Genomic DNA, 13,522 nt, shown 5'->3' with positions numbered 1-13,522 from the left:
ATGATAATAAATGTATATATATTATTAGAAATATATATATTTGTGTGTATTATATATGTAACACATATATATGATAATAAATATATATATATAAATTATAATAAATATATATATATATATGTATTATATATAACACATATATATGATAATAAATATGTATATATATATATATTATAATAAATATATATATGTGTGTGTGTGTGTGTGTATTATATGTATAAAACTGTGAAAATTTAAAAAATGGAATTTGCTAGGTGAAGGTCGATCGACGGCATTACGAATATGCATGCGTAACGTAATAGATATTGTTTTATTGTTATTTTTTTTTAATTATTAGCCTTGCAGTAAACATGTCTATATAAGTCAGGCATTAATATCAAAGGAAAAAATAAATCGTAAGCTGAACGTTTTGGTTTCGATTCTCGGTAGTGACGCATGAGTCATTTTTTTTTTTTAATCATTACTATATATTGGGTTTAATATTATATAATAATAAATACGAAATCTGCATTAATTTAAATATCATATATAAGCGTATTTTACGACCGGATAATGCCAGGCTGCCTGCTAGCACATACACACACACACACACACACACACACACACACACACACATATATATATATATATATATATATATATATATATATATATATATGTTAGTGTTGGGACGATCAATCGGAATCGGAATCGGGAATCGGAAAAATCGGAATATTTGTGGATATCAAAATCGGTGTCGGAATTGGAAAAATTGATGCCTATTTTTCGATGTCAAAACGATTTTTTTAAATGTCTCCTTTTTAGTTGATTTTGAAAGAAATAAAACCTTCCATTGCTGGTAATAATGATAAAATAATAAATATTTTTTGATTTTTAATTCGCAGTGAAGCTAAATTCGATAAATCATTCTTCAGAATTGTATTTTGACTTTTTGGAAAATATCTGCATATTTTACATGTGTTTTTAATGAGAATCGAGGAAAATAACAATCTTATACTTTAATAATTAGAGATTAATAAAGAATCGGAATCGGTAACCGTATCGGAATCGGGAATTTAGCACAGAGTCGGTAATGTGATTGGAATCGGGAAAAATATTGGAATCGTCCCCTCACTAATATATATACTTACAGACACTAGTGTTTCATCCTTTCGGGAATCTTCAGTGCAGAGTGTCACGATTAACACCAGTTGGTAGATTCTAACCCGGCGACTAGCAAGGACCTTACCCATTAGGCTACCGTTAACCGCGTGAATTAACGTTGAAATAAAACCTTTTATTTTTTAAATGTTTTTTTACGTCAGTCAGAGTGATCTATGCATAAGAGCTAAATTGACCGCCTTAATTCAACTGAAAGTGCCCAACGATAAGAAACGAGTTTCTTAAAGTGGCTAATATAATTATTTACTATAACACTTCAGCACCTATATATATATATATATATATATATATATATATATATACTCATCCACATACTGTCTTGTTTCGCAGCTCATCAGTGCGGCTAGACAGGGAACTACCTCAAGCCAGAATCGAAACTTGACCGCCTGTACGACAGTCAAGGCTCCTAACCATTACGCTAATCGGCGACTGCTGTGCGGGTCATGAATTAAAGATGTTTTGACATCGCGCGAAATAACTAAGCTCGATTTGTTTACACAAAGAGCATCGCTTAATATGCTAATGGTAATTCGTGTATCACTTCTCAATATGCTCAACTCAAGATGAGGAGCATTATATTCATCCACATACAGTACTGTTTCGCAGTTTCACAGCTCATCAGTGCGTCTAAACAGGCAACTACCTCAAGCCAAAATCGAAACCCGACCGCCTGTACGACAGTCAAGACTCTTAACCATTACGCTAATCGGCGGTTTGAAAGAGAGATAGATTTAAATCGATACGCCTTTCGATACACGACACAGACACTTATCTAGAGAGAGATAAAAAAGGAACAAACCAAGTTATATATATATGGCTAACTAAAATCCTCAACATATATAAAAACGAGAAACAACCACAGAATTCACGCATAAGCCTGACGAATCCTATAGTGGATGAAACGCCGAATATTCAGTGTAGCTTAATCGCCATATATATTTTATAAATTACTAACTAGCTCTACCTACGTATTGAGCACTTTTGAAGTAAATACTTAAAGTTTACGCATAAATCTGTACTTTCGTATATTAATTTTATGTGAGTAAATGTGAAGTAGTTATATATATATATATATATATATATATATATATATATATATATATATATATAATAGCAAAAGTACCCGTCGTTGACTGGGTTCAAAAACAGCCTACAGAAAATGGACTCAAATTTATGAAATTATGATAGCTTATGAAAAGGAAGGGTTGCAAAGAGATAGTTTCGAATTTGGGGGTATCAAAACCAAAGCAAAATATGATGAAAGTAAAAATAAAATAGATAAACCCCATAATTTATTATACCATACCTGTTCACACTGAAACACTTATCACAATATTCTGTGGATCTATATTTAAAAACCTTGTTAAACTTTGTGACATATTTCCATTCTATAGAGGTCAGGTGCGAAATAATACCCCATAATTTTATTATACCATATTTCTTAAAACTGAAACATCATTATCAAAGTATACTTACGCAGATAGATATGAAAAGTCTGTATCAAAGTTTGTGCCTATTTCCATTGTATCGAGGCCAGGCGCGAACGCAGACCTCACAATTTTATTATATAATCCCTATTTAAGTTAAAACATACTTATCAAAGTATTTTTATGTACATCTATATAAAAAAAAACACTTGTAAACGTTTTATTATTTTTTAATTTTTAAATTTTTTATTTCCATACTTTGTGGACCAGGCGCGACCGCAGATCCCACAATTTTAATGAACCACCGTTCTGCAGGATCAAACCTACCCATTCCTGGTTCTCGATACATCTTTTATCATTATATGTAATCAGTTTTTTAAAATAGTCAACCATATAGGAGTCTATTCGTGATCAGACACACACACACACACGCACACACACACACACACATTCAGCTTTATATCATATATATATATATATATATATATATATATATATATATATATACTTCGGAATGGTTTTTTATTTGACAATCAGTGGTTATGTAAACGTGAGATTGTTGGTTTACAAAATATTACTGGCAGTAATATTCTATAAGTTATCCCATCTAAACAAGAATTGCTCGATATGCAAGATAGAGCAAATAAATTAAATTGTAATTCAATGAATTTCAAAAAACTCTCATTGAAATGAAATGAAGTGGTTGAGTTTCATATAAAAGAATTTTTATTATTCTAAGCAAGACAAAGAATGCTTTAGAAAATTAATCTCCTTAACCTATAGGGTTTCGATGTCTACCATCTCATCAGAGGAGAGATGGTAGACATCGAAACCCTATAGGTTAAGGAGATAAATTTTTTAAAGCATTCTTTGTCTTGCTTAGAATAATAAAAATTCTTTGATATGAAACTCAACCACTTCATTTCATTTCAATGAGAGTTTTTTGAAATTCATTGATTTACAATTTTAAATATATATATATATATATATATATATATATATATATATATATATATATATATATATATATATTGAGAGAGAGAGAGATTGAAATGAATGGTCAATTCTCTAATGATGAGTTCTCCTGGTCATTGATTGTCAACGAATTAACGATTACAGACCTAACGTACAATTATAATGCATATAAGGATCTTTCGCTTTGACACGAGTGCACCTTGCAGGCGGTTGCCTCGAAATAATGGACGTAACGCCTATAATTATCGTCCGTTATTACTTTCACTAAGAGCTCATCCAAAGACATCACAAATCCTATCATTGTACTTTATAGCGACCATAGCTGTAAATATTGTTACGATGCTGAGAGAGTGATGGTTTCATTTGCATAAAATCCAGACAAGAAAGTGCTCAATACTTTATACAGCCTAGTTTTATTTTTTATTATTATTATATCAATAAGGTACCTCCAAATCACACCATTGAATTAACACCCATCCATATGTTACAATATGTAACTTTAATATAAACTAATATGATCATAACTGTTTGTACTTTTTTATAAAGAAGAAGCTTAATATTGTCGATTTACTAGCAGGGGGGCCCGAAGTTGTCCGGATTGAATGATGATTAACGAATTTTCCATGGTTTCATAAAAAAAAATATGGTCGTCGAAATCAGTGAAATCAACCATTTTTCAATCAAATCGATTGATTGCCTGGTCTAGTTGGGGACCCATCGCGGATTTTCATGAGATCGGTATCATTTTGAAGCTCGACCCTTTCGACGACAAATATCGAAAAATTGGTTAAAAATATTAATTCCTTCACCCTCAACTGGACACTTTCGAAAGTAATCCCCTCTTTTCGATTGACTAGCCTTAATTTAAGCATTCGTCACTTCCGAATTGGCGGTGGGCGCAACAGCAAAGACATCACTTTTTTTTTCGCGTTCTTTTCCTCCTTCGCGGTATGGATTCGAGCCTGTCTGCCTGCCTACTACCACTTCACTTTGGCTCAACGTACACCTCCAAACACCTGGGCAACGCCGGGCACCCAAGCTAATCATTCATAAAACTTACTATGCTTGTTTGTCTGCCTGTTTTTGTGCATTATTATTTTTTTTTTTTGCTTTAAAATTTTGCTTTCGGTTTTCATTCTGGCTGATGGCACCCAAGTCCCATTTTCTTTTTACTTTTAAAATCACGACTATATATTATATCCTAGACACCTTTCAAGTCCTCATATCTGCTTAACTATGAATGGTAGGAAGATGAAAACGGTGTGATTTTTGTAAAGCTATTGATTTTTTCCCCTTTCTTTTCAAATCCAGTAATATATGATTTTTTTTTTATCAGCTCGAAAAAACGTGACGTCATTCACCATCTCGACTCACACTTTTTATCTACGCCGTTTAGTTTTGACCTTAAATTTAAACCATCCCTGATTTCACCTTGGGAATTATTCTGTTTTGCAGATTAAGGTCATCATGACATGCACTCGATGTCCAAATCTCTATTGATAAGCCACGCCCCTCCCCCTAAAAAAAAACACGTTGAAAAGTTACTCGACTCCTGCTACTACTACTTTTTCCATTAATGACAATCACGAAAATGCATACATTTTTTCTTTACACGCCCTTCTCTAACACATAGTCAGGATCAAAGTGTAGTATCTGTTGTTCAGATGCTAAACTTCAATTTCTTGTTCTCTGTCAGTGGAGGAGACATCCTTCACTATTGAGACAATTTTTATTTTTGTTCCTTTTCTCCACATTAAAAAAACGACCTTGGCATCTAACTCTGTCCCGTAAATAGGTGCACATAGTCAAATATCAAATATTGATTAAAATTTTCATAAACACAATCAATTGATATCCTAGATATTTCTTACCAAAATACATTCAGTCATTATAAAAATTATAGCTTCTTTTTGTTTTCGATTTTTTTTTATTCGTATTATTTTGATTCTTCGGTCTACTGTTCTCATCTTCAATTTCATTTTCCCTGCGTTTTCGAAAGATGCAACCTCCTACCTTCTTTAGGCGTATCTTGTCGAACTCGGAAATTTAGACGGAATTCGAACGAACCCCTTTATGTTTTTTCACTGGGAGGTAACATGCTCTCGTTCCGTACGCCGCGAGTGGGTAGGGGTTCTAAGTAATTCGCAATTGTATTTTTTGGTCGCCCAAATTCCCGAGTTCGACAGAAATGTTCCCCGAGTTCGACAGGATACGCCTGAAGAATGTCGAAAGTTACATCGACCGAAACGTTGCGAAAATGACACTCAAGATGAGAACAATAGTCCGAAGAATCCAGATAATACGAATCATCAATCCTCATCTCAAAAGCTCAGAAAATTTATTGTTTTGTTACTTGAAATCGTCACGTTAATATGCCTTCTGCTAAATGAATAAAGCGGGTTTCAACTAGAAAAGCCGCTTCAACCGTGGCGCTAGTGCAGGTTACCCCAAGGTCAACAGCATCTAGGCCATTTTTGAAATGGCGTTTTTCCTGGCATTTCTAGGGGGTTCATTCTCCAATGCTTTAGATTCTCTCTTTGAGAAAGGAGTTAGTTTATTGCTAACCGCCTGAGACGCTTCTAATGAGGAATGCCGACGGGGCTGTGCAGACAGTTTGGCGAGCCAAAGTGCTCTTCTTCTGTGGGGGGGGGGCTCTTTAATCTCGTTTTCCGACTTTAGTTTCATATCCTCTCACCGTTGGAGATAGATATACAAACCGCTCTGTCAAGTGGTCAGGAGACTCACCTTCACCTGCAACTATTTCATCAGTTGTGGGGCTTAGGAGCGGAAGCAGTCGTAAACAATAACAGCAGCAGCAAATCAAATTGTCCTTTTTAAATCAGTTACTTAAATGAAAGGTACTCCTTCATACCATGTTGCTGTCTGCTTCATCCACCTGATGCCAGTTTGCCTCTTCAGTTTCTCCTTCTGACCCGACTCTTTCAGTTTCTTGCTCCTATCCAGCTCATTCGTGTAGCTCTTTCTCCAGCTCCGGCCCTCTTCTATGGCCTCAGCTCCTCCCAGATGCTCCTGCTCCGACACCAACGACTCCTTTCCGATATAATGGAAATATGTCACACCTCTGGCAAAAACTTTGGCGATAGACCCCTCCCCCACCTAATCAGATATATTCTGAAAGATTAATATCACCCCACCTCTACACAGGCATCATTTCATCTCCTATAAAATAGATCGTATCTCTCACTTTCAAAGTTCATGGCCAAGAATAGCTAGCCGATATGTATTCGAGCAATGTCCCTTTTATTAGTGTAGTGGAGTCGGGAAAGGTGAAAGTAGGAAAACACGACGACTGATGAGAATACAAAGAACATTTATATCCAGAACAGGGTTAGTGATACAGGAAGATTAGTAAGTCCGTGGGAAGTCTTCTCTGTACGACATCCGGATAGCTCTCATTGGGTGGTCTATACTTGCTGCTTATATGGCTAATGGATAAGTTCATCATAGTGATTATTTATAAGGGTGCGTATGTCCCCACAACAATTAGAACTTTTAATTTTGATTTCAAATAATGTATTTTCAAATGAGGTTTCGAGGGCATTTACGACAACTGATTACGCTCACCTCAGTGGTTAGACGCCGACAAAGCTCAGCAACAATTCCTGAAGCCAGAGGTGCACCAAAAGAAGGTCATGCTTACTGTTTGGTTGTCTGCGACCGATCTCATCCATTAAAATCTTTTTAATGCAAGCGAAACCATTACGGCGAAGCACCGTCCATAAATGGATTAAATGCATCGGAAACTTTGACAACACCCAACATTGGATAACAGAAAAGGCCCAATTCTCCTCCACGACAATGCCTGACCGCATGTTGCTAAACCGACCCTGCAGAAGTTTAACGAATTTGGCTTCTGCCTAAACCGCCATACTCTCCAGACCTCTCACCTACCGACTACCACTTTTTCAAGCATTTTGACAACTTTCTGCGTGAGAAATGTTTAAAAAAACCCAAGCGATATAAATATATATATATATATATATATATATATATATATATATATATATATATATATATATATATATATATATATATATGGGCCTTCGGCGAATACCTCGCCACAAAACACAAGTTTTGTGTTACTGGCATAAATGCTCTGGTTTTGCGTTGGCAAAAGTCTGTTGATTCTGATGGTGCTTATTTCGATCAATAAATTTTTGTTTGCACTAAGATATGGTCATCTTAATTTAAAAGATAAAACCTGCAAGCACTTTCTTGTCACCCTGTTAATTTAATACGTAGTTTTTTTCCGTTTGTAATGCTGAATGTTTCAAATGTTTTTTTTTCTTTGGTTTGCCATGCTTAAGATTTTGAAATAGTATTTTCTTTGTTTAATCTCCTTAATTTTGCCGTGGTATTTTATTGCAAAAATGCGAAAGGCAAATGCGTTTAAATATAGCGTTGGATTACACATATACATTATCGTTTTGATCATCGCCAGAAACTTCTGTTAGTCTTCTAGCATGTATGTAGTTGGCTTAGTGGATAGGGATGACTCGTTGTAAACGGGATGTTAGAGATAGTTTTTCAGCTCAAGTTTCTGTACCATCTTTGTTTTGTCTTTTAGTAGCATGAGTGCGAAAAAAAACACATCTTTTGCTCAATGACGTGATATACTATCACGTAGACTGAAGAGCTCTTTCTCCTTAAAGAAGCCCCATTGCTTTGATCAGTTCCTAGGACGAATTTCATTCCAGGCCTCAAATGGAAGACTTACATCAAATTTTTGCTAAGACCTTTAGAAAAGCTTTTAAATCATTTTCACTGTCCCAGAAAGTATCTCGCTCTTGGTGTATTCCTCTACCTGTTTAAGAGTCAAATACGCCATAAGATGGAGTACTACGTACTTGCATGGGGAGAGGCTACTCAGACCATCTATTCCTATCTTGATAGGGTACAAAATCAGTTTCCAAATCCAGTGGGTAATCAGATGATTCTATTTATGCCATTGGTTTTCCTGGCAGAAATGTAAGAATCTTTTTAAATAGAAACACATTGGGTACTTACAGGAGGGACTACGTGAAGGTTGCCAACATCCTGTAAAACAAACTGGATTCGAACTTGGCACACCCACGTTGCCAGTCTTTATCGTTAACCACTTATCTCTCGTCTCAGATTTGCAACCACTATCAACAAATCCCCCCTCTCTATCTGTGCCTAAATTTAAACACAAATACCATGAACAAAGCTTCTTTCCTTGAACTGTGAAACTCTGTTTCGTTGATCTGCTTCCCGGCCAACTGCAATATTGCAGAGTTCAAGTCTCATCTTGAACCGTTCCCTTAAATAATCAAATCTTATCCATCACATACAATGAACGATTACTACACAACCTTCTTACATTCATTAACCCTTATTCTTAAGTGGTCTTCTGGCCTTGATAAGTGGTTACTCCCTCGTAAAAAAGTAGAAGACAGATCAAATATTTTTTCTAAAGTGGCTGGATCATTTTATTGCCCTTAAAAGTATGATTTTCTTGACACAGAGTCAAATGTTGTGTGCCACTAATGCGGTTTACGCGGTACTAGCTTGAAGCAACTTGCTTGTGTTCAAGTTAAATGCTGAGAATTTGAAAGGTTAAAACTGACAGGCTTCAAAAACTCGTTAACTTTGATTGACGGGGCGTTGTACCTGCATGCTAGCAGGGGTCATATAATAAAATACGTAATATTAGGGAAAAAAACAAATATTTTACTTGCATGAAATTTATGATTTGAATATTTTTCGGAGTCAAATAATATTGAGTTGTGATTTGGCTTTCAAGCGCACTTGATTGCGTATTTTATTAATTAAATCAACGCTTCTATAATGGAACTCACACCCTTGACACACACACAAACGCACACACACGATCCTGACTTGAGGAAGTTGCCTGTATAGCCGCACTGATGAGCTGTGAAACAGCGAAACAGTACTGTATGTGGATGACTATAATGCTCCTCATCTTGAGTTTAGCATATTGAGAAGTGATACATGAATTACCATTAGCGTATAAGCGATGCTCTTTGTGTAAACAAATCGAGCAGAGATAGTTCGGACGATGTCAAAACATAGTTAAAATCATGACTCACGCAGCAGCCGCCAATAGCGTAGTGGTTAGGAGCCTTGGCTGTCGTACAGACGGTCGGGTTCCAATCCTGGCTTGAGGTAGTTGCCTGTCTAGCCGCACTGATGAACTGTGAAACAGCGAAACAGTACTATATGTGGATGACTATATATATATATGTGTGTGTGTGTGTGTGTGTTTGTGTGTGTGTGTGTGTGTGTTTAGAGGTACAGAATTTATACAGTTTTAAATATAATGGGCGGAAGTCTCTTGAGAGCTCTTTCAGCTATCATCTCATCAGGAGAAAATCGATAGCGTAAAAATAATACTATGTCGAAAGTAAAGAGTTCTGATGTGGAACTATTGAATGTGCCAAAAATACAGGAACATTAAAATAAAGTTTATTAACGTTTAAAAAACGATTAAAATATTGGCACAACGAGGGGGAAAATGGGAGAAAAGATTCAAAGTTCCCCAAAGAGAAACAATGCGTTAGATGTTTCTTTCTGCGGCACAAAGAAGGTTTCCGCAACGCAATAGAGACAGACTCCAAAATCTTTAAATGGTTTCTGGAGTCCGCTCTATGTAGCACCTCGAACTATTCTATTTTATATCTATTGGCACAGCACGGGTTGTCAACCAGATGCTGGCCAATAGCAGAGTCCAAGGCTGCAGAAGGAGGGGAGACTACCAAACCCCATCCTCCCTTGTCTGATCTTCGATGGAATATGCTGGTTTTATACGAGTCAAAAGATGCAAGGATGTTCGCCCAACATAACCAGCATCGCACTGGCATTTGAATTGATATACAATATTGCTATTTTGGATGTAAGGCAAACTATCCTTGCGAAAAGAAAGAAATGCAGGTCTCGTAGTATATACCAAACGCAAGGACACAGAATAAAAGCAATTATAAATACTTCTGCGAATCTGTTTGGAAAGTCTGTTACTCTTTTCTCCAATCCACGGTACTTTTAAATAAACCGGCCATTTCAAATGTCCAAACTTTTTAGGGGATTTAAAATCCGCAACCTTTTTGAAAATAGAGTCATCAATAAGATCAACAGGATAACCGTTATTGATGAATATTTCCCTGATCTTATCGAGTTCGGCGTCCAATCTGTTAAGTGAACAAATCATCAGGACTCTATTTACCAAAGTATTAATTAAGCCGACCTTACGTGATTTTGGTACAAAAGACAACCAGTTCACATATAGGCCAGTAAATGTCGGTTTCCTATAAATTGTAGTGAGAAAGCCCCCCCCCCCCTTGAACGTTCGACAAGAACATCCAAGAAGGGAAACGAATTGTTCCGCTCACTTTGCATAGAAAGAGCTCTAAAGTTCACTATTGAAAACTGATTAAAAATTCGATAATATGCGTAAACGCTTACTATCTTAAGTGGTCTTATGATTTTGACCAGGACTGCATATGCCTAATTCATTTAATCACATAAATTAATATACGAATATATAATTTTATGCATAAATTTTCAGTATTTCCTTCAATGGTGCTGAATACGTAGGTAGAGCTAGATTATATATATATATATATATATATATATATATATATATGTATATGTATGTATGTATGTATGTATGTAATTAAGTTCGCATGCGTAGCTCATGATGTTATAATCATTAGATCACTATAGACTGACGACTCAGCATTTTAAAATTAATGTTTAAATTTCGAAGATATTCTCGTGGTTAAAGTTGGCTGCATGGGCTTGTTCCTTGCTAATGGAGTCAGAGATGGCTTCATGGATGTGCTCGAATCTCCCGACCGGCGGTAATCCTGACACACTGCACTGGTGATTTCTGAAAGAATGAAACACTAGTGTCCATATGTATTTAAAAAATCATTATTGTAATAATTATATATATATATATATATATATATATATATATATATATATATATATATATATATATATATATATATATTGTACAAGTATGTATTTTATCAATATTTTTAATTTATATCAGTGTTTTATACACATCCGATCGATTTTATCGCTGATTGACTTTACGTTTTACTCGCGCATTTTAATAACTATTATTTCTTTTCTAAATCGATATTAGCACGGCCAACACATTCCTATAATTCGATTATTAAACACGAGCGCCTTTTCAAAGTTGGAAAATTCAATTATCGTCCATTTCTATTGTCTGTCCATCTTAAATACACGAACGTCGGTTGAAATGCACGTGTGACGCCAGCAGTGGAATTTAACTGGGAAGAAATTCATCGGCTTAATCAGCGTCAGAATATCCGAGGATATTGGCTTATTTCGATTCAAGTTGATAGAAATTGTTTTGAAACAAATCAAATCAAACCGATTGGCAAAGAAATAAGAAAATTCCAAGAAGACATGTAAAAATAACAGATGTTTATGCTAATATCGGAATTAGTCAAACGCGTATTTTTTTTTTGTTTTACAAAGAAGTCCCCACATATCAAGGCCCGGAGGCCAATCGAGGATAAGGGTTAACGTGTGTATTTTAGTCATTAAGACAGTTGCGTAATAATCGTTTGTAGAAGGAATTTGGTATAATTAGATTATTTACGAGGACGGATGAACAAGAATTCGTTTACGTTGGACTTGAAGATAATGATATTGTAGTCAGCTGGAAAGCAGACCATGGGAACAGAGTTCCACAGGCGGGCAGTTCGGAGAATCCATGTTTAGGTTTTGGTAACGATAGAGAGTGTGAGAATTTATTGATAGTGATTTTGTAAAGGATTTGCGAGTGGGACCATAGATTGGAGCTCAGTCGAACACCTTCCATGAAAATAGCGATAGAGCAGGAACAGGCTCGAACGTTTTTTTCTGTGGGAAATCATCAGGAGTGAATGTCATGCTAAGAAGTTTGTCTAAACATGAAGTGTCCTCAAGTTTGCCTAAACATGGAGCGTCATCAAGGTGAGAACCGTTCATTTCAATAGGAGCAAGATGTGGGTCGAAGCGTTTATTATGGATAAATAGAAGTTTGGTTTTAGATGCATTGAATTTAACAAGCCACCCTTTTCCTCACTGCTCCACGTACTCAAGATCAGAGAAGAGAGAATCAGGTAGATCTTTCCGTTTCTCGTCTTAGAGGTGTTGCCATAGAAGGTAGTGTCGTCAGCATAAATGTCTGCGAATGATCTAAAAATGTGATTTGGGAGATCATTGATGAAGATCAAGAAGAGAGTTGAGTCCAGGATTGAACCCTGAGGGACGCCGATTTTTGCTCATCAACCACTAATCTTTTAAATCTATCAGAGGCTGAATGACAAGATTCCACCATGGTTTAGAATTGGAGAAGCGTTTAGCACCGCCAGCAAAACCCGTGCCCGTACTCATATTTTTATAGTTCTAAGAAGCGATAAGTCATGTCTGCCTCCGGTCGTGTTCACGGAATGTATGAACGTTGTAAATTTCCATCAGGCCGAGAATTCATGCGACTTCCCACGCCTTCGTGGGGAGAGACCTCTTGTACGACCGGAGTTTCGAAAGAAATACTTTCCTTCTCCTCAGAAGGGAGGAATTAGCAAAATTCGGAATCAGATTTTGTTTGCAAAGTATTTAATGAAACAGCAAGTGAGCCATAGAGCGTACTTGCTAAAAGTTACAAATAAAAAGTGACGCAGAGGAAATGGGGGGGAAATGAGAAAATGATTTAAGGGATGTTCGATGGTAGAGGGGGAGATCCAAGGACAGTAAATCCAAACAAATTGGTAAAAATGGAGTATCCAGATGTAAAGAATCAAAAGGCATCCCGTTACTGAAGTTATTTCAATGTAATCCAAGAGACAGAATTCCGTGAAATAATTCACGAATGGTTATAAGAAAAAAAAAATGAATTCAATCTATTATTATAAAAAGAAAGATAAATTGTAGGGAAA

The sequence above is a fragment of the Euprymna scolopes genome, chromosome 41 (assembly GCF_053919585.1).
Source record: "Euprymna scolopes isolate OS-2025 chromosome 41, ASM5391958v1, whole genome shotgun sequence".
Lineage (NCBI taxonomy): Eukaryota > Metazoa > Mollusca > Cephalopoda > Sepiida > Sepiolidae > Euprymna > Euprymna scolopes.
Note: the sequence above shows the minus strand (reverse complement) of the source record.